At 39.9% G+C, this 23091-nt stretch overlaps 1 protein-coding gene across 5 annotated transcripts in view; it reads right to left on the bottom strand.

Annotated features, from left to right (window-relative positions):
- LRRC3B (leucine rich repeat containing 3B) overlaps positions 1-23091 on the bottom strand; it is a 173679-nt gene that overhangs the window by 22161 nt on the left and 128427 nt on the right. The window lies entirely within an intron of this gene.

The following is a 23091-nucleotide window of genomic DNA, read 5'->3' as shown; positions in this document are numbered from 1 at the left end:
GTGGTTTCAGGGGGAGCTGAACTGAGCCATGGTAGAACAAGCTTTCTAAAATTCCACCTTTTGTTATTAATTTTAAAAAGCCAGCCAAATGGATTGTAACAGGAAATACATTTTTCCATCTTTCACTTACAATCCTGTCTTGGAAAATTTGAGGCCAACTCATGTCCTCTACAGAAATAGATACAATATGTGCCAAGGGAAAAGAACTCTGCAGGAACAAGCCACCAAGGTTTTCCCTGAAGGCTCCTGTTGGGTTTTGTGGCCTTAAAAGGAAAAAAGGCTTTTTATCCTGCTGGTCCCCAGCTTGCCAAACTGGGAGCCCCCAGGTTGGACATGTTATCTTGTGACCAGGTTCACTGAGGGATCCTCTGTGGCTTTCACTTGCTATCTTCCAGCAGAGCCAGCAGAATTATTTTCATCTCCTGGTATCATTTAAAATTTCTATCACGATATTTGCTTGAACTAGCAATCTCAGTGGCTCTCAGGAGGCCAGACTGAAGGGGAGTTCAGGTGCTCCTAGATGCTGGAAAAAGCAAGAGTTATCACTTCTGCTCTGTACTCCTACAGGTCCAGATGACCTGCAGGTGAGAAGAGGAGCCCTACTGCTGACCAGCTTTTTTTCCAAGGCAAGGGAGAGTCTCTACCATGGAGATAACCTCCGCACATGGGCAAAGGAGCTACATCATGGTATCATGTAACTAATGCCTTGAAAAAAAAATGCACAATTTCAATTTCTCAATTTTCATGTTTGCAGTAACAAAAAATATCTTTAAAATTTACCAAAGACTGATAGCAGACAAATTCCTTTTAAATGCTTTAAACGATTTTGGTTTACATTACAAGGCAACAGTTTCAATTTCTACTTCTGTGGATGCTGAATAGGAGTTCCCTTAAGCACAAATCCTAAACAAGGCAGCCCACCAGATACTTATGGCAGCCTTGCCCACAGATGTTACCTCAGAGCATTGGCAACCACTGCCTGCTGCTGCTCATTGTGGGAAAAGGGTGATGGAAAAGAGCAGTTAAATACACAATTCCAGGCAATCATCAGTTGGTGAGATGGGGTTGCCCTTTGTTATTAAAAAATGGTTTAAAAGCATCCCAACAAAAGTGATTGGGACTGGTATAGGAGCATCAATAAGTTTTTATTTCTGTTTTTGTTGTTGTTTTGTTTCGGTTTGGTTTTTTGAGAGACGGAGGGAGAGGGAGTCCCTTCTAATCATATGATCATAAGGCTATGTTTTAAAAGTCGTTGCTTGCAAATTTTGTCCTGGGGGGGTTCACAATTTTCTCTTAAAACTTCCTTCACCCTTCTCCACAAAAAAAATAATAATAATAAAAAGTTTATTTTTTCTGGTTAGACTCATTAATTTGATGAACTAAATTAAATCCACTCGAAAAGCTATTTCCTAGAAAAGTTTTCTCTATTTATTTCACTTTTTGTATCTTCATTTCATGTGACAGATGAAAAAAAATACATACAGAAAAATAACGTCGAAAAGAACAACAGACAAAATATTGCTAGACAGCTACAAAAACAGAGGGAGTAGATGTATGCATGTATGTAGCTTAAAGAAAAAATAAAATTGAAGTATCTATGAAACAGAACTAATAATGAGTACTCTGATCTTAAATTTAATCTCATCTGAAATGATTTTTTAAAGCAGCATTCTTAATTCATAGGTCCATTCATAAGAAATGCAGATTTCCAGATAACTCATAAAAATACAGTGTATTCATGCATGACCACGAAAAGTAAGCAAGATTCAATACTATGGTAAAGTGAGGAAATGAAGTGTAAAAACATTTTCCCTTACAGCACCAAATGGGTCACATTCATTTAAGTAAATATTTTGCTGTCTTCAAAGAAGTGCAATCCACGCTTTTTCAAAGCCATGCTTTAGGCGTTGCTTGCAAGCTACCCTACTTTTTTTGGTCTTTATACAAAATTACACACACAAAAAAAAAGGCGTTCACATAACACTATCAATGAAATGCCCTTTGCTTTCTACAAATTGTTTGTAAATAACATTTTCTGTCTCTCAAAAAGGTAAAGAATACAATCAGTCAATGTCTTTGTCCATGTCCTGCTCATTCTTGGTATAAACAAATTTCACTAACTTCAGTCAGCAAGTTGTAATGGCATGTGGTAAAACTATGATGTGTACTAAAAACCTGCAAACTTCTTAATCACTAGCAAGATGCAACAGAATATGCTCTCTGAAAAGCACCAATTTCTCAAAAAGCATTTGGATGGCTTCCTTTTTTGAACTGAGACTTAATGCTTCACGTTCAATCCACGCACAACATTTTCTCCTTTTTTTCCCTAAATTCTAAACATTTTTCCTACATTTACTTCTCCTGAGATTCAGTAGTGACAGTTTCTTCCTTACACTCCTACATATATTTTGCACAAGCTGTTAAACAGAATTAGCCCATGCTTCTCTTTCATATCAGCCTCCATTGGCCAAATTTTTTTCTGTAGAATGTCATCCAACAGACTTCACTGTTGCAAAAGCTCAACAGCAGCCAGACTGTTAAATAAAATGGAGAAGGAAAGTAACTGTAAGTGACAGTCCAACATACAATCAGACAGAAGGCTGTCTTTCCTGTGCTCTGACAGACACCAGTAAACTATCCTTAGAAAAATCCCAGTTTTGAATCTCACCTTCCAACTTCTAACTTCTGCAAACACGGCTTGGCAGCCAGGCTGAGGAAAGATTTTGCATACTACGGTCATGCAGGCCTTCCAAACGGCCCCAAGAAGTGTTAACTAGATGAAGACTGGTCCCATGTGGCTAGCGGGAAAGTGGTATGAACACAGCATTTGGAAGACAGGTTGAGAGTGCTCAGTGTTAACTCTTTATGCTGCTTTTAAAGGCTCCATAAAGGCACCACTTATAAGCAGATAACAACAAAAATAATGCCTGGTATCACTTGGTTGTTGCAGTCTGCACATGATCTGGGTTAGTTCTAAAGGATACCATCAGCAAGAGCACTGGCTGAGACACCTGCCTAATCACAAAAAAAGATTCTTTATTTACCCTGAGCATAAAGATACTCTTCAAATTCCATGACAGCTCCTCACTGCAAATTCCCCCTTACTGTTCAAAGCCAGCAGATAAAAATTTGAAAATTGAATTGCCTAGATAAAATAAAGCTTGTAATCTTCATAGACCTAGCAAAACAAAAACATTAATATAAGCAAATACCCCACACACAAAAAAATGAATTACAAAAAGGCAATATTATATCCTGATAATTCATCCAGCTGCAGTCCACTATGATATTTTTAAACAGTGAATAGGAACAACCAGTTTTAAGGCAACAATCTAAGCCCTAAGTGCTATTTTTTAAAAATAAATAAAAATATCAGCAGAGATACCGAGAAGAAAAAAGTGATATTGGAAAACTGACAGATTCTGGGAGATAAAACAATTCATGTCTGAATGCCCTTCCTTCACCATGCATTAGGACCACATGGCAAGGGAAGAAAATCAACATGTGGGGCATCTGAAACCCATATCACAGAACAGAAGAAACTGGTGTATAATAAAGAAATAATCCATTATGTAAGTGCTGATTTATGATTAAATCTGGAGGCACACTACTCCTTACTGAAGAGTTCTCTGGTACAGGATCCATGGGGAAAATGGTTTAATTCCCAGTAAAGATGTAGTAAGAGGAGCCTATCTGGGACATATTTAATGCTGTCCTTCATACTGAGGGTGCAATTCCAGGAATAAAGAGTTAGTCACTGAATCTCCCTCCACCACACATCTATTCATCTCTCACTTCTCTTCTGCATATCCTGCTCTCTGGAGACAGGCATTCACACCTTTGGGATGCTGCTAAGTCATGTGGGGACATGCCATGCAGAAAACTGCTCTTTTGCAGAAAATTCCAGGAAATACAGTGGACATCCCACTAGAATTACTTTCTTTACATGGATTTCCATTGTCTGTGAGATGGATATCTCTGGTGGTTTCACTACACTGCGCTCCTGAACATAAGCACAACTCTGGTTCTGCACACCCTCACTTTTCTAATGCATACTAGAAATGGGCAGAGAATATCCTACCTGTACTGCACACACTGTGAAGCCCAGTGGAGGCATAAGAAAAAAGATAAATGATGTTTAGAAACGGTTTAGTCACAGGAACCCTTTTTTTCTTTTTTGGTAAAAGAAACTTCTCTGTGGAATTACAGTCTATCCTGAATGCGGTAAACATTTCTGGTTAGCTCTCTACAAAAACCCACCCAAGAATGGGTGCAACTATCCAGTGAGGGAAGGGAATGAGTCATCAGTCTGCAAGCTGAACAACAGACCAAACTGTAGATACAGACCAAGGTAAGCTTTATAATGAATGGAACACCAGTTTCTAAATGACACCTCTGGAGAAAGCAGTGTAGGACAGCAACTCGTAAACACACCTACCTAGCTTAGCTTTAAAAAACAGAGGGGGAACCCAGTGGACCACTTAAAGCAAAACTCCATGGAATCCAAGGGGGAAAATCTCCCTGAAAAATGTGGAAAGCAGCTGAAGAAGTTCAATTCCAGCAATACACACCTCTGTAACTAACTTGGTCAAGCATTGTGTCCTATGTTCTTACAAGTGTCATAAACATCAAAGATTAGGAAAATGTCATTCTTTAATAAAAAATTACTTCTAATTAATGTAGAACTCTCAGTTTTAGCTCTGCTAGGATTAGTACAATTTTCCTCACAGAAGGAAAAAAAATGACTATAGTGCTAATGCTCTCTCATTTTATATTGAAGAAGTTTCTTTGGCTAAGCAAAGACAGCAGACTCATGTAAAATGAGAATGCTTCCCACCAACCACACGGATAAAAAAGGCTCAAATTCTCTTTGCAGTCTTGCTGGTCTAAATGCAAATAATCTAGTCAATAACTTTAGATTTCCACCAAAACAACTGAAAGCAAAACACATCCCAAGAGATCTATAGTCTGATTACTGATGATAAGCTGAGAGAGCACAGCCCCAGCTGCTCAATATTACACCAAGAAAGAGGTGGGAAGGTTCAGAGAAAACTGCACATATTGGTTTCACTTCTATTCACAATTTACCCCTGCTATTTCACTCACCCACTCTCTCTTCACCAAAGCATGAAATGCCAGTTGCTTAGATTTATGCTGTTCAGTATTCAGCTACTGCCATCACAAATTACTAAGTAAATTAGCAAAATGCTACCATTCCACATAATAACTTCATGCTAGCCAAATGTATATTTTTGGATGCTTCACTGCCCTCTCCAACTCGTCTGCCCTCCCGCCTCTGAACAAGCCACAGCACCTGCACCAAGTCGCAGCTCTTGCTCCTTCCCCAAGGCAGCATGCTCTTCCCTAAAGACCACTGTGGGTGCACTACACACCATGGGTACTTTTCCCCCAAAGCCCCACCTGCGCCTATACCTTTCTGAGCATTGCATCCCATGAATTAACCCTTTAGTTACTGCATGCTACATAGACCATGCTCACCACCCTCCTTTGAACCCTATTTGTAACCAGTGGATGGCTGCCTGAGTTAGCTTAGTCCTCAGTGAAGGAAAGAGAATAGGAAGAAGGAAAGCCTGGGAATAGGGACCTTATCTATGTTTTTCAGGAAACTTCCTCACCCAGTGACTGCTGGCTCAGATACAAGATTCACAGGTTTAATTTTGGTGGCTTTCTCCCTGCTAATACTATTTTAGCTCAAACATGCTGCAGCACATTGTGCGCTGACTGTGCTAGCCTGGCTACGGTGAAAAAGCTCAAAACACACTGGTAGGAAAAGTGAGGACTTCATTAAGAAAAAAATAGATACACTGAGTGCTCAAAACTGGGCAGTAGAGGATGATATGCTATGTAGGGACTTCCAACATAAACCAGCAGGTCCCAAAAAGGATACAGTACTACATTTATGTATTGATACCTCCAAACCAATGCTTCAACAAATTAATAAGAAGGTAATTTTGAAGGACATAAAGACTAGTTCCATTCCTCTCCAATCTGGACGTGCTTTTTTTACCTACTCCTTTGTAAGGTATCTCAGCTTCCATCTCTGCTTCATGGCTTCTAATCCACTCGTTCCTAATTTTAAGTATTTGCGGCCTGGAAGAGTTAGAAACAAGGGGTAGGTGATGAACTGAAGGAACAAACAGTGGCTGTGCAGGAAGCCCACTGCAGGAGCTGGACCACCTCACTGGAGGGCAGGGTGGAAAGCAGCCAGGGGATGTCTCCCTCCTGTTCATGAAAAGACAAGGGGCTGTGAAATGTTTTCCGACCAGACTGCGGCTGTATCACACCTACCACGCAGTGATCTAGAGCACCCCTGCCACACACACAATTAAATTCCATCCAGCCACTACTGACCACCCCCAGTGCACAGCACATGGCACGCTTTAATTTAGCATTAGCAAAATAGCAATAGCCCCTGGAGAGACTTGGATTTAATTCCACACCAAAATATATGTTCAGTATACTGGAAGCAAAGCAGCACCAGCGAATGATAATTATTAATTGTCAGCCTTTTGATCATTTTCATACCTATACCGACTGTCTTGGAAAGGATAGCTCCTCTTCCCCAACAGGATTACAGTAACAATATTTTTCTGAAAAGGAAGAACATTTCAGATTCCAAATGTTAGCTCTATATTTCCTTTCTAAACTATTCATATTCTGGAAGCAGAGGAAACAAAATTTCGATATGTAAAAATGCAGTTCAAATACTTTCAGCAGCCCAGCAAAATCCTCTTGCACACATTCTTGAGAGTTAAAAAACAGATCCGCTGCGAGGCACAGCATGTACCTCATGGCACCAGTGCAGATTTATGCTCCTGTTCTCTGGGAAGTCACTGCTATGTAAAAGGATATGATTGGCTTTACAGGTCAAGGTAAAATCCATTGCCCTGGAACAGACCGAAAATGGAAAACAAATCTAGTAGTCTAAACACATAGAGCTACTGGAAGGGTTTCAGAGATAGGGTACATCACCGCTGATTTATAAAGTTTAAATGGCACAGTCAATTCCTTTCTTTGCACGCTCCTCCATTTGACAACTTCGCATTTTGGTTTATATTTTCCTTGCTTTTCAACCTTTTTGGAAACACCCACAAAGGGAAAAGATGTCACATTTCCCCCAGAACAAAATTGGCTTATGACACACTGTATAATTCCAAAAATACATAATGTATTAATTTGACACACTCCTGTCATCAAGACTAATTTCTAATATCTTCTTTTCCAGATACAATTAAAGTAATTCTCCGCCTCAGCCACCTAATTTGTATCACTTGCAGAGTGAGAGTTTCTTCCCACTCTCCCCAAGGACCTTCACATATGAGATCCTAAAATCAATGGGGAGAGGTCTGCTGGAGCCTCTTATTGCACTTAGTATGTTTTCACCCCAGCAAGTCACTTTTACTGAGAGCTGCTTTTCTCAGCCAACACGTCGTATTTTTCCCCCCATCTTTTCTTGACTAATTTTTCCATCTTTTTCTGTGCATTGGTGTTTCCCCAACCCTTATGTTTCAGTTACCATTACCTTGGTTGTGCTTTCTGGATCTCTGCGTCCTACCTCATTGTCAGCACCAGACTATCATGCCTGCTACAAATTATCTAAAATTTTAAGAAGGATGACAGCAGTGATCCTGTACAATACTCTCCAATTCTAGGAGTCCTGTCTGGCAACTGCTCAGGTAGATGCATAAAACCTAAATGTGGCATTTTCTGTAAAACAGTGTGCTTCTGCTATATAAACTTTATGTCTTTCTACCTTCTCTAGATTTACAGCAGTTACTCTTCTGATATAAAAAGTCAGGGACAGAGGGAGATGGGATATCTGTATATATTAAAATGCTGTATAAAGTCTTCTGGGGGACAATTAAGTATATAGTCTGTATCAGAGATCCACCTGCTCATGGGTTTGTGAGTTATACACCAGCTCAGACAAGTTGCCATTTCACCTTCACAACAGACCTCACTTGGTTAAATATTACATGTATCTAGCAGAAAGCAGAATTACTGCCCAAGGCACCATTAAAATGCAAAAGACCTTTCTTTCTCCGTTTTTTCTGCTTCCCATAATACTGAGCTACCCCTGCAGTGACCTAAGATGAGGTGACAGCTGACTCGGAGGGGACAGACACAGCACTCTCAGCGGCACCACAGGCAGTGCTGTCACAATCTGACCTGGCAGCTCTGTCCTTCCCTTATCTGCCTCATCACATATCTTTTGCTCCCTTGCATCCCCTAATTAAATGTACACACACATCAAATGACCTGTTGCTTTTTTTTTTTTTTTCCACAGAATGTCCAAACATCAAATTCCCTGGTTTCAGAGTTTGATAGAGCATAAAATAACAGGAGGAGACCCCAAAACACAGGAAACACACCCCAAAGAGTAGCCTGATGTTGCTGACATCAGTCTTGCCTCTCTACATCAGCTCTCAATTAAACTACCAGAAGAAAAGGAAGCTTCCCAGAAATACAGATACTGGCCATTATTTTTCATAGCCTTCTATACACAGCCATTTGCACTTGTGAAAGACAACTCCAAAACATTATTCTGACTGTATGCATCACCAAATCAAAACAGTGAAGGTAATGTACCAGCATACTCCCTTTGCACTGCTTCCTTTGACCATTCAGAGATGTCTGTGAAAAACACAAACCAATATTTTAGGCTGGTCATTAGGAGAAATTTCTTTGCTGAAAGTGTTGTGCGGCATTGGAACAGGTTGCCCTGGGAAGTGGTTCAGTCACCATCCCTGGAGCTCTTCAAGAAATGCCTAGATTTAGAACTTAGCATGGTTTAGTTGCGGACTTTAGTACTCGGTTAACTAGGAATAGATGATCTTAGAGGTCTTCTCCAACCTGAATGATTCTATGATATTCATAATTTTAAAGATTCCCTTTCCATGTCCTCTGTCATTGTGTTTTGCTCATGGTCTCATCATCAAAAATCAAAACACCATTCACTGTCATGAATCTGCATACCCTGCATATAAAGGAAAATCTTTTTGGATCCGGTCCTAGTGACCTGGCTGTGTCACGTAAGAGGTTAGGAGGCAGGGTACCCTATAGCAATCTTATGAGTTCTGACTGCAAGGAAGAGGTGAAAGCAAAAACAAGTGCTGGTAGCTGCTGAGGACACCTGTGGATTAACTCCATAGCATTGCATACGTGGGCTGAGGTTGATTGTGCTTTTCCTTCCCACGTGCCTGGTCAAGCAGGCCAGCTAAATGCACACAGTACTGGCATGGAGATTTGGTGTTGAATGTGCTCTTTATACCATATACATTAGCTAGTTCTACCAAAAATACCTTCAATTCTGTCCAACACAGAACAAATAAATGGAGCTAAAGGCCACCACCAGGCTTGAGAAAATGGCCCTGACTTGGCCATTTAGAGAAGCTCTAAAAGAAATAGGAAAGGCTGGAAGATGTCTTCATAGCGTCAAACAGACTCTTAGTCATGTCTTTGTTAGCAACTGCTGTTCTTCCGCTAACTTTGCACAACAAGGTATGTTTGATGCATGATTTTTCAAAAAGATAAAAAAAAAAAGAAATAAAAATCATTTTGTGGCTTAGGCTAGTAAAGCTATAAAAGCCAAAAGCCTCAGACTATAGATTATCCTTTGGTCTACTTCATTATGCACCTTGTGTGGCAATTTATTATGGGAAAATTTTACCTAATTAAATTTATTATGTTTTGATTTTTTTTAACTTATTTAATTAAAAACTTCCCAAATTATGTAATTTATTATAGCATGACCATTGTTAATGAAGCTCACAAAAGGTACTGTTGGATAACTTCATGTAAAGGTGATGAAGCAGAGCAGAATGAGGGATTATGTTTTCAGAATTCTGATGCAAAAAAAGCCTGAAATAAATGCAAGTTGTGAGCATTTGGAACAGAGGGTGTTTTCATTGTAATTATTTCAGACTGCATGCTGATTGCAAAAGATTAACATAAATAGGAGTTGTTATTGCAGAGGTTTCTATTCTTGCTAGGAAATCCCTTGAATATAGGAAATGGAATTAAAAACATGAAGGCTCTGTACCACAGCATCATAATTTCTGTTCTATTATTTTTTCTACTTAGATATACCAAAATAAAACATAAATAAAACATCTTCAGATGTCCTTGAAGGAGAAACACCACTTTTCTCCAGTAACATGACAAAACATCAAGATATAACCTCACAGCCCAGGAGCGAGCGTTTTGGCAGATACTTGCTCTTCCCTCCCAGAAGTGCCCTTACATTACATGGCATGAGGCTACCCTCCAGAGCCTACAGTTCTAGCTGCAGGCCATGTAGTCAGTGCAATAAAAAACATAGCAATTAGCAGCTTTTAACTTCCTCTCCCCTCCATTCACAACAGCTAATTGGACACATAAACAATTCACATCTAATTTCAATTATTTTCTACTCCCTTTCCACATTAAGCAGTGGCAAAAATTAATGTACTACAATGCATTTAGTCTGGAAAAATAAAAGTCTTCTTTCTGATTTTTTTTTTAATAAAAAACGGAAGTAGATAAAAATATCTGATGATGGTACTGGAATCATGTATAATACATCTCATTACATCGTTACTTCACTTTTTATAATTTGCCTTGTTGTATCACTAGGTTCACAACGTACAAAAACCAAGAAGAAAATTAAATGGCTTAAGGCTGGGTTCTTTGAACGTGTGATGAGGTCTATTACTGTAACACTGTTGGTTGGTTGGTTGGTTGGTTTTAAGGAGAATTAGACATCTATCCAAGCTCTTTGGTTATTTGTGTGCCAGCTGTATGAAGTACAGTATCCTCTACACTCGCAGAATGTAAGAGTTAAAGTTGCTACCTGTTCAAAGGAGAGTGGCTACAGTGATCAGCATAATATCTCTCTATAGGCTGCACATTATTTTCTATTGTTCTGTACTAAACATGATACAAATAGGTCATAAGGAGCTTTCCATACATAAACACACCTCCACATATGCTGTCTTGCAGTCGCACAAATGGCATGATGGTCAGCCACACCACAGAATCAGAATCACAGAATCACAGAATCGTCTAGGTTGGAAGAGACCTCCAAGATCACCTAGTCCAACCTCTGACCTAACACTAACAAGACCTCCACTAAGCCATATCACTAAGGGCTACATCTAAACGTCTTTTAAAGACCTCCAGGGATGGCGACTCAACCACTTCCCTGGGCAGCCCATTCCAATGCCTAACAACCCTTTCAGTAAAGAAGTTCTTCCTAATATCCAACCTAAACCTCCCCTGGCGCAACTTTAGCCCATTCCCCCTCGTCCTGTCACCAGGCACGTGGGAGAATAGACCAACCCCCACCTCTCTATAGCCTCCTTTAAGGTACCTAGAGAGAGCGATGAGGTCTCCCCTGAGCCTCCTCTTCTCCAGGCTAAACAGCCCCAGCTCCCTCAGCCGCTCCTCCTAAGACTTGTTCTCCAGACCCCTCACCAGCTTCGTTGCCCTTCTCTGGACTCTCTCGAGCACCTCCATGTCCTTCTTGTAGCGAGGGGCCCAAAACTGAACACAGTACTTGAGGTGCGGCCTCACCAGAGCCGAGTACATGGGGACAATCACCTCCCTAGACCTGCTGGCCACGCTGCTTCTTATACAAGCCAGGATGCTGTTGGCCTTCTTGGCCACCTGAGCACACTGCTGGCTCATATTCAGCTGCCTATCAACCAGTATTCCCAGGTCCTTCTTGGCCAGGCAGCTTTCCAACCACTCATCTCCCAGCCTGTAGCGCTGCTTGGGGCTGTTGCGCCCCAGGTGCAGGACCCGGCACTTGGCCTTGTTGAACTTCATACAGTTGACCTCAGCCCATCAGTCCAGCCTACCCAGATACCACCACTGGCCAGACCCTAGACCTTCACCCATCTGCCTGGAGACCAAGGGCCTGTGAGCATCTTCTCTTTATATTCTTCAGCCCCATGTTTGCTCTGTACTGGGTGGTGCCAGAAGCGGGTCAGCCCTAAGGCCAGTTTTTTTGGCCCGGGGAGGAACTCTGCTACCTCAGACTTGCTGTGCTGCAGGGCCATCACACACCAGAAGATGGAGTTGGGACTCCGGGCACTGCCACTGGCCACCCCAACCAGGAGATGGGCCTGGCCCCTTCCCAAAAGACATCACGCCGAGAAGGAGGGAGGTCACACTGTGGCCAGCAGCTTGAACACTGCCATGGAGCATGTCTGTCTCACAGCACAGACACTGCTGTTGTGCCTAGCAAAGGCAGTTTTAGTAGCAAGCTCCACTGACAGCATAGCACATCTCATAGTCCAAATTTGTCCCTCTGTTTCAATGTTATGAAACAGTTCCATCGACTGCAGATCGGGTACAGCTTTAAAATAAAATGTACTAGCACGAAAACAGCAGCCCTGTCTAACATTTACAGAGAGACTTTCAGCGCAGCGGATCTCATGAGATTTTTTTTTTTTTTTTTTTCCAAGCCAACTGTATAATGCCACAGGTTTTCACAAGTGTAGCTAAGGGCAGAGTTTGGGTCCCTGCACATATGATTTCTTCTAGTCACTACTAACTGCAAGGGATGAGCTGCTGACAGAGCACAAACATTACAGAAAAGGGGAAGATCTGTTGCAGTGACAGAGGGATTCACCACAAGCAGGACACAACCACTGGGGTTTCAAAAAAGAGGGAATGAACGATATAAATAAGAGAGAATTGCTCCTTCTGGAACACAGAACAGTAGGGCTGCAGCAGAAATTTTACCATACATGCAGAGGGGAAGGAGGATTTATGGGCACAATTACAAATTCTGCAAATCCTTTCCAAAGGACTGTCCTTGAACGAGTGAAGCAAGATCCCTATCTCCCCAAACCAACTACATCACAGGGCTCGGCAGGAATAAAATGCATTGTACAGCTGTCACTTTTATCATTTTAAACAGAATCTTGTTTTAGTAGCCTGTCAGATGACAAGGGTAGATATGAATTCAATAGATAATACTGAAGACCAGAAATAGTTATTTCAAATATTTTTATATTGCAAGTTAGAAACAATACTTCACTTCCCATTTGGATTTATGGTGTGTCCAAATCAGTATGATTATTATCCATTCCTAAGGTGCTTTCATTATGATTTTGCATACAACTGTCACAAACTGAGACAGCATGCACATTAAATCTGCACTTATATCTGCTATGGTTTACACCCACTTTAATCAAAGCGACTTCAGTGAGCTCAGATTTATGCAGGTTTACCTCAGATCTCTAAGCACAAGTGATTCCCAAGCAAGAAAAGCAATACTGATGTTTCCAAAACAAATAACGATCTAATGACAAATGGGAACACCTCTGAACAACCCCAGTCTTGGATTTGAACCTATAGACTTTCCTGTGCCTCCTCTTTCCCATAAAAAGCCCCTCTGAAGGTGATACCTTTTAGACAGGGGAAAACATAGCTTTCAAAAAGCAGCAGCAATGAAAAGCAAAGAGAGAAAGATAAAAAGAAAATAGTAAAAAGGTTAGGGACTGTAAACATTCTCATAAGTGTCCAAATATTTGCAAGGAAAATTACACAAAGTTTACTTTTGATTAACTCACTACACTGCTATACTACAATAAAACATATCTTCATCCTTGATTGGGAAACACAGAGGTGCTGCTTTTGTTTAAGCCTTCTGAAGACTCTTCTAAACTACCACCTGAGAATACCTTACGTTCTGGTTCAGAATGGCCATTTTCCCTTGAGAAAGGAAAGACATACACCTCCCATTTCAGACCTCCTAAGCCGACTCGCATCTTCCAGAACTATTTTTCTTGGTTGTGCCAACATCTCTGATGGACTTTGTTCTTTAAAAATGACTTTGGTCCAGAGAAAATTGGAACAAAGATTTACAAGGTCGGGACAGGGGAAAGAAACACCTGGCAAGTTACAGATTTTAAAACCTCATTGCACAACTATCACAGGGGACTCCCTCACTACTGAGATCAGTGAAAGCTCACCCATGCACCCTCCCCAAACCCATGCCACTAAGGGAAAAGATTTGAGCACTTTTCTCGGTAAGGTTTTAGAGGAGATCTCCTGGAGCCCTGAATTAGAACCTTGTGCAAGCCACGACAACTAAAACATCTTCAACTCATACTGCCAAAACTCATGTTAAAAACTCAAATGGAAATATTCTAGAGCACAGTAAGCATAGTTTGGCAGCAGCAGGTACTGACAACAGGTCATGATTCCCTTTATACTTTGTACCAGTCACACATCCAATAAAAAACTCCTCGTTTATAGAAAAGTTCAGCCTTTAACTTGATTTTTAAGATGCTAACTTCTCAGGGAAGCCTGTGGCTCTGAGCCTTTTACAGAGAGACAGAGCTCCTGTCCGAGAAGCTTTCCTGGGATTAGGGGCTCCACAGCTTGCCCCTTGTACCAGTGTCTATGCGTCAGCCCTGACTAATCCCCATGCCCTGTTCACACCCAAAATGACAGTTTTCCCTGGGACCAGGAATACACCTCCAACAGGCCTGCCAAGAAAATAACTCTAGGCTTAACAAGGAAATGTTTTACCATTAGCAGGAAGTTTTATCTTTTACCTCCTGGCAGAGATTTACAAATCTTACATAAAATGTTTCAGCATGCCCTGATACTTCTGCCCTCCTTTTCTTTAGCCATGTCTTCTTACACAGGTATTTGATGTGGTACATCCCTCTCAGGTCTTCATAGACAGTACTGCCCTCTCATCCGACCCCTAAAGCTGACAAATGCAAGCCCACTCCAAGGAATACTGACCCCATTGCATCTGGTTGATTATTGCTAAGAAGCTGGCTTTTATGTTTGGTTGGTTTGGGCTTTTTTTCTGGTGATGGTGTTGTCTTTTTTTTTTTTTTTTTCTGGATGGGCAAAGAAATGGATTTTTGCCTTCAAAGGAACCTGCACTTCAACAGAGGTCAAACGTCTAATTTAAAAAGCCAAGGCTTTCACCAGCAAGAGGAACTACAGCACAGTGTAAGGACCCAAGGTGAACTTTTAATGTCAAGCAGAGCCCCTGGAGTAAAAAGCTGTTCCCCAAAGCAGTGTTCAGGCATGCTCATAGGTGCATCCCACCCTTGTGACAGCAGGGCTCACCACCCATTTACCCTTACAATGCTGAAATCAAGCCTCCAGCATCACTGCTGCTGCAGGGCAGCAGGTTACCTGACTTTCAGCCCTGTGTTTTCTTTGCTTGTTACCACAGTTGTAGTAATAGTAAGTAACAGAATAGTAATTTTCTTCTTATCATATTTGAGGAATTCAGTGTTCCTCTCTAAACTGAAAAAGCAAAGGCTATGGCACAGGAAACAGGTTTCAGTGGGTTTACGAAAGGAGATTTTTTTTTCCCATTCTGGTGTGAAAATGATGAACAGATAGTAAAGTTTACACATTATTATACAGATTTTGTTTTGGAAGTGAAGACGCAGAGCACTTATTTCTAATTTCCTTTTTTCCAGGTTCATTCTTTATTTAGTAAGAACTATAAAAATCTCTTGATAAAGTAATATATTCAAGACTAATGAAATCCAAGTACAAAATATTTTCAAAGACAGCTTAGGTACAATTATTAAGTTGTCAAATAAAAGCATCTAGTCTAAGTTATATTGGAGGAGGGACAAAGTTTACAGCTGATTTCTCAGGCCAAAACGGAACAATTTCCAGGAGCAAGTCTTCTATCCAAAAGTGCCTCTAGGAAACACCACAAACAGCAAGGTGTATGGGTGAAAACAGTGAAGAAAAGAGTAGGCAACAGAAGCCCACCCCTCACTAATCTCTGATTTTCACTACGGCAAACCTTCCACCTTAGCAGTCAGCCTCCATTTACTCACACCGATTGACCCCAACATGCTCAGTATCTGTATCTGTAAGTAAAATGCTTATTTTTTTCTTTTTCCATTTTTTTTTTCCTAGACGGGAATATTGAAGTGCATTTCCCCAATACCTGGTCCTTAGAAGTTAAATCTTCCTCTGTTGGCCATGATATTTAAGTGACTAAAAAGTTATCTTGTCAGTGCCCTTTACCTGCAACTCTGTGCTCTAAAATTAAGAAATAACAGGGTCAGAAGGGCTGAGACTGAATGCTTGTAGAGCTCCATTAGCTCCTGCATACACACATCACATTTGCATTTACAAATATGCTACTTCTACTACAAAACAGACATTTATTAAATTCATCAGCATTTTTAACCGTATATTTTATATATTTTTAGAAGAAAGATACTAATCATATATATTTAACTGAGAAAACAGCAGACGCACAAGAAGTTAGGATGGGTACTTGATACAGTAGCCAAGTGAATGGAAGAACACAGGGTCACAGAATCAGCCCCTTGTTCCCAATTGCTTTGCACTAATGAAGTTAATGACTGATGCTGCATGGAGTGAGTGGAAAGCACTGTTCTGCAAGCCTGAGAGCATTTTAGTCTGTTTGCAAAAGCCCAAGTGACTACACAGGATTCAAAGCTGCAATCCACAGCTTTTAGAACCAGAATTTAAAACTAACAATTTTAGCACACAGGATTAAAATTGCTCTATTAAAACACCAAAAAAACAGGACACAATAACTACAGTCAGCAAGACTCTTTTGGGGAACCTATGGAAGGCCACAGCTTACCCACTCTGTGTCTCTACAGAAGGAGGAAAATAAAGGAGCTGTGCAACCTGCAGCATCCTCATTTACCTAATTTTTTCTAATGATTCCCCAGCTAACCCAAACACCCATAAACTTCTTAAAGCAATATACTTATCATCAAAGCATTGTTTCACAAGTTGTGCATGTTGCAGTGAAAATATTAAGACAAAAGCACATGAAGATGACAGTGCATGGAGAGAATTTCTCCCCGGGAAGGCTACATTCAGCTCTGGAGAAGGCACAGTCTGTCAAAGTGTGCTTGTGTGCCACAGTGACACAGCTATACTGAAAGTCAAAAATTGAATGATATTTTTACACAATCTCATTTATGCCAAGAAGCTTTTATTGGATCTAATCTGCAGTCTGATTTCATATCAAGAAAGGCACCAAGCACAACAACTTTTTGTCTGTAAATAAAATAAATCCACATTCGTGAACTGGAAACAGTAGCAAAGGTGTAACAGCAAATAGCAAATTACCAGTCTACAAGAAAGATCCGTTCTCAGTCAACAAAGACAGCAGGCAAGAGGGTATGTCAGCTACTGCTGCACAAACCAGATCAAAAGAGCAGCACACAGCTGATATGTCCATAGCTCTTCATGCAGCATGACAATGAGAAGGGCTGAGATAATCCTAGACGATGCAACAGCATGGATTCAATTTTTAACAGATTCATGCAAGCATTTTTTTTTTTTTTTGTTCACCACCGAGGGAAGTTGCAATGCTACTGACACCGCACAGTTGACTGTTGTTGTTCAATGTGTTAAAAAAAAACCTGCTATAATTAAGGGAATTGCTTGGCCTCTGTCCATTTTGTTCCACACTGCTGCCTCACACTTGTTTAAAGAACTGAGAAAATTTGTTGAAAATGTGGCAGATAGTGGGAAAAAAAAATGTTACGCTTGACTGGTTCAAATTAGGCAGTATTTGTACAGATGGAGCACCTGCCGTGACTGGCAAGAAGAACAGTCATGTCGCTTTGCAAGAAAAGTTTTTGGATCGAAAGTTATTGAAATACCATTTGTATCCATCAAGAATTTTTTCTGAGCCAAAGACTGAGGTTTCTTACATGTCTAAATCCTGTCATCTCTTACTCTAGCAAAATAAGTATTTATGCATGAGAGCTGCCAAAAAGCATACCATGTAATTGATGAAAATGATGAGCAGAATACATATACAATATCTTCTGTCAAAGGGCAAAAACTGTGAAAGATTCTGAAAACAGTGAATGACCGATACAATCTCTAGAAATAATTAACCTTTCAATGACAAGTCTCCTTAAGAACAAAAACGGGATTAGAAATCTGGTCTGCACAAACATGACATCTCAGCTTAACAGCCTCAATATGCACTTACAGGTAAAGGATTGTCCATTAGTTGTATGTTTTCATCCATGGGCTGCTTTTAAATCAAACGTGAGATGTTTTTACTCAATTCGAAACGGTGTGCTTAAGAAATTTGCAGCCTTTGAGAGGTGAAGTTCTGGGATTTACTGTGATACGATGTTTCTGGAGTTGTTTCATTCTTAGTTAGAAGGTTGTAGAAAAGAACGATTTCCCATTCATACCCCTTTTTGTAATGTCATTTGAAACAGTCTGGAATTTCTCAGCATTAACAAGGAGGAGATATTCTTGCAGCAACACAGTGAAGATCTATACTTTTATATGCAGAACAGAACTAGACACACTCAGAGAACAGCAAAATCCGAAAATGAGTACTGAAAGAAGTTTCCCTCTGACACATGCCTTCCCTTTTAGTGCTTCCGCAGATTAGGAATGACACATATTCATGAACAGTAATATCCTATTATAAACTTGTTAAAAATAGACTGTTCAAAAATCACCAATTTTCATCTTAATGACTTTGTGTCAACAAAGCTGGAAACAAGGGCGAAAAAAAGGATGTTCAGGATCTCTCACACTATTTGAAGGTTGCAATGGCAGCTGTACTCTGTTCACTTCAGGAAAAAAAGAACTAAGGGTCATTCTCTTTTTTGACAGTAATAATGATAAATTACGTTTAACAATACCGAGAATCAAGATAAATTTTAAAGACCATTTACAGCATATCTAGGGAAAAATAAAACAAAAAACACCAAACTACCAAACCCTAGCCACACTTGCTAAAAGACCAAGCCTTGTAAATTAGTGATTCCTGGCCCTGTGAGCAGCCTCCTGCCTTTGACTATCTTCCCTCTTTTTGAACTCCTAAATTTGCAAATATCTATTCAAATTTTTTTCTTCTTGGCAAATACCATTTTCTTCCTGGACAGAGAAAAATATAAGAGCACATACCCATTTCAAAATAAAAACTTCAAACTAAAAATGTATTACAGAATCTGTTTTTAGATGGGTATGAAAATCTGTTTGTTTCTTTTTTAAAGGTAACTGTATTTAAAAAAATGCATATATACTGTTATGGGAAGAAATAAAAAATAATTCAAATGGAATTCTAAATGGAATCATTTTTCATTATCCAACGTAATAAAAATAGGCAAAAAGTCAAGAATGTAAACACACAGCTTACATTTTTTTGGTTGTTTTTAATGTTCATAAGCCAAAGTTTCATCAATGAAATATATAACGACCATTACTTCATTTACCACATACAATCTAGCAAGCAACTTCATAGAAGATTTTTGTTGCAGTTCCTCTTCTAATAAGAAGGAGCACTTGCCTAAAACAAATCTCAATATACGTCATACATTTTGTTCTTTAGGGAAGAACAGTACTTGCACAAACTGAAACTTGTACACCCAGTGCTTTTGTTTATTTTTAATTATGATGTTTTTTGCAATAGCAAACAGCATTGATTCATTTGAATGCCCAAAGGCTTCACCCTTTGCAAAGGCTGCATATTATTCACATGCAATTAGATTTGTATATTTTTAAAATATTACAAAAATACTTCATATGAAGTACGTATGGAAGAAAATTCTATCCAGGCAATACACATTTTTAATCAAGATGAGTGGGAAAAACAAAAACTAAAACAAGCAGACAAACCATGCTTTTCATGTGTCCTATTAACTCCCAGGACAAACCTATAAAGTAGTCCTTCAAGCTCTCTAATGAAATGCTGAATAGCCACAATATTTACATACAAAACAACTTTAGCTAGTATAGTTGCAAAAGTATGTAACCCAATTTTGGTAAACTGGGAAAAAAAAAGTCTGCCTTTAAAATCAATGCTATTATTTGCTGGAGGAAGGAGGGAGAGGTAACTTTCACGGCAACTTTGACAGAAGAGAAAATGATAACGCCATTAAAACTAACAGCATCCACAAAGCATACCTCTTAGGACAGTCTGTCACCAAGACACACATCTGTAAAAACACTCTCCCAATTCACTGTGGTTGTACATCCAAAGGAAGAAGCAGGAACATGGAGCAGCCCCCAGGAGAAGAACATGCTGTGTCAGACTCCCACAATTTGAGTAGAAGACAGGCTGCTATGCAAGCGCTGCAATGCACAGATTTATACAGACAATATTTTCCAAACAAAAGCTCTATAGAAAATGTAAGCCCATCCCCTGCCCCTTTGATCTCTGCCCATCTACCTTCTACTTTCCTTACACACTGTTTCCCTCTCTCAACTTTCTGTTTATTGTTTGTCTCTCCTTTTACTGTATAACCAGACTTTTCATTTATTGTTCCTTAAATAATTAAATAGTCTCCATTTGCTTTGCTGCTTCCAGGCTGGAGCAGCAACCCATTTATTTGCTATCAGTCACTTCTATCACCTTTCACTTTCTCTTGTTATTGTACCTTTACAGTACTATTTAGCAGGCAGAGATCAACTTTCTTCTTCTTTTCAAAGGGTAAGTTAGCAGCTTTATGAAACTGTTACTAATGTTGGATGAAATGTATTTTAAACACACACTAGGTAGTTGAACTGATCCTGAAAAGCAAGAGATAAACCATGATCAAGTGCATCAAGAACTGTAGTGCTAATTTTCATCTCTGTTCAAGTAAATTCCAATTACCCAGTTGAATGTGTCTCTGCAAAGGCCTTTTACCATCACCATTTACTCAAGACGCATTTTTATCTCCTCTATCTGTGGAGCTGAGACACAAAAAGCTAAGTCTGTTCTGTCGTACCCTCGGCAAGGCTGAAGCCATCTGAATCTGCCCACCTACAGCATCTTTTCTGAAGTCCCTGGGCAAGCCCCTGGCACAGCAGGGAGCTGAGCCAAAGGGCTGTGCTGCAACCCCACCAACCACTTCATCCTTCAGAAAGACTAAAGTTAAACATTCTCATTTTCATCCTTATAAAAGTTCACACTGTCCAGAGAGAAATAATAATTAAGCTAGCATTGCCTTTTTCTTGCTGATAGGAAGCAGGACTCAGGAGCTGGGCCAATCCTTATGGTAAAAGGCTTTCCCCATGTCCAGCATTAGAGTCAGCATGGAAAGGAGCTAATGTTAAAAACGAACCTGCTTGCTGAAGGAACACAATAGAACATTTAAATACCCAGGAGAGAAGGAAAAAAAGCTAATTTCTTGTTCAGTAGCAGTAAGGGCTGTGTTCTTCAAAGTTCAACCTAGGTCTCTGTAAAACATGCCCATGCAGGCTACAAACGCAGCCTCATCTACAGGGATAAACAACGCCAGCCACAAGTGGAAAGTACGGACACACGGACACCAGTAACCACAGAAATTTTGATGAAGCAGGAGGATACATCTTTAACCTTTGTGAAGTAACAAGAACCTCCTCCACTGGGGGGTTGGCAACTGTTTATCTAGAGCATGAGCTCAAATGAATCAGTGAGTAAAACTGCTATCACACCATGATGCTTTTTCCCCCGGATGCACGCAGCTCTCCGTTGTGCATCCAGACTAACAAACTGCACCAGGACAGAAGAAGCACAGAAACCCCTTTAGGAAAGGTGCTGGATTAAAACTAGAAGCAGAGATTAAATTCTCCAGATGAGAAGACCTCTGAATTTAATGCTATCTCACCTACACCACATTGGATTTAAGAGTAGATGGCAACCTTATTCATGCATATACTTCAGAGAGTAATCCATTTAAAAATACTTACTGAGTGTGCTGAGAAATTCTTGTATTCTTACTGCTTGGAGTTTCTGTAGATGTATTAACTTTTGATTCTTACCAGCATTGAAGTATTCAACCAAGCCTGCACTTGCAGGAGGTTACTTTTAGTAAATAAGCTAATATTTAAAAAGAGTTGGTCAAACAAGCCAAGGTAAATGCTGTGTGTTCCATGAACTCCAATAATTTATTCTTGGCTCAAAACATCATCCTTTTAAAATAAGGTTCTCTTTAGCATTATAAGTTTCTGAATTTCATAGCTTTGTAAGATTTTTCTTTACCTATACTAAAAAAATGTACTGGATGAAGCAAAACCGCAGATTATTTTGCTAGCCACATAACACTAATTTAATCCACATTCTCAAACCAGAACTGATCCAAAGACCACACATGCAGATGACAACAAGGACCATACTTACATTTAAATCCTGTAAGTGATCACAAATACAATATTCTACACTGAGGAAAAGCTGCTTCCTTAGTCCACCATCTAATTAACTGGAATGGTAACAACACATATTTCTGCACATTTTCCTGCTTCTTAAATTATTCATTTCATTAAAGGGTTTGATACCTTCCTGCCAGTGAAATAATCCCTTGTGTTACTCATATAAATATTCCTACTGAAGAAACAGGAAATTCCTTAAAAGCAAGACTTAGAGGTGCCTTATTATTTAAGTGAACATCTAAAGGTGACTCTGTAACAGAAAAATACATTTTCTCTAGGTTTAGACACCCAAGTTTGCACTTTAAATAAGGCTAATTTCATAAGTTTCAATTCTACTGATTAGCGATTATTTCCTAAGTTGCCTTATGATGTGTTTGCTCTGAAGTTATCAGGTTCTAATGTGGCTTCAGCATGAGCAGGAGAAGATTCCCATCTTCCAAAAGATTTTAAATAAGGACCCTGTAGAGCACATGGCAGAGACAAACCACAAATGTAACCTTAAACATATTGCTATTGTTTTTATCTGTAGCAAAGCTCTCACTGACTTTACTAGCACATGATTTACTAGTACTCTGGATTGGATCCAGAGTACAAATACATATGCCTATTAAATGATATTTCTATTTTGATTTTGATCTCTCCTTTGAGCCAAAACACACTGATTCTCGATAGCAGCAGCTACAATCCTTCTTCTATTCACTCAGGCCCTGATCCCCAAGATGCTGAGCAGCTTCAACTCACCGCAGGTCAATGGAAAACGACAACCATCCACAGGAGATCGCCTTTCTCAGACCGAAGTCAGCACCGCTTTCACAGCTAACCTCAGAGAAACCGAGATCAGGGCTGTGACCCAGCCAGCAATAGCTGAATAAATGTGACAGATCTGGACTTAACCCCAAGCTCTTCTACTGGAGCCAAAGCCCTCCCATCAGCACCAACAGGCACGTC

Source organism: Cygnus olor, chromosome 2, assembly GCF_009769625.2.
Source record: "Cygnus olor isolate bCygOlo1 chromosome 2, bCygOlo1.pri.v2, whole genome shotgun sequence".
NCBI classification, from domain to species: Eukaryota; Metazoa; Chordata; class Aves; order Anseriformes; family Anatidae; genus Cygnus; species Cygnus olor.
The sequence above is the reverse complement of the archived record's forward strand: the minus strand, read 5'-3'. Positions and strand labels throughout refer to the sequence as shown.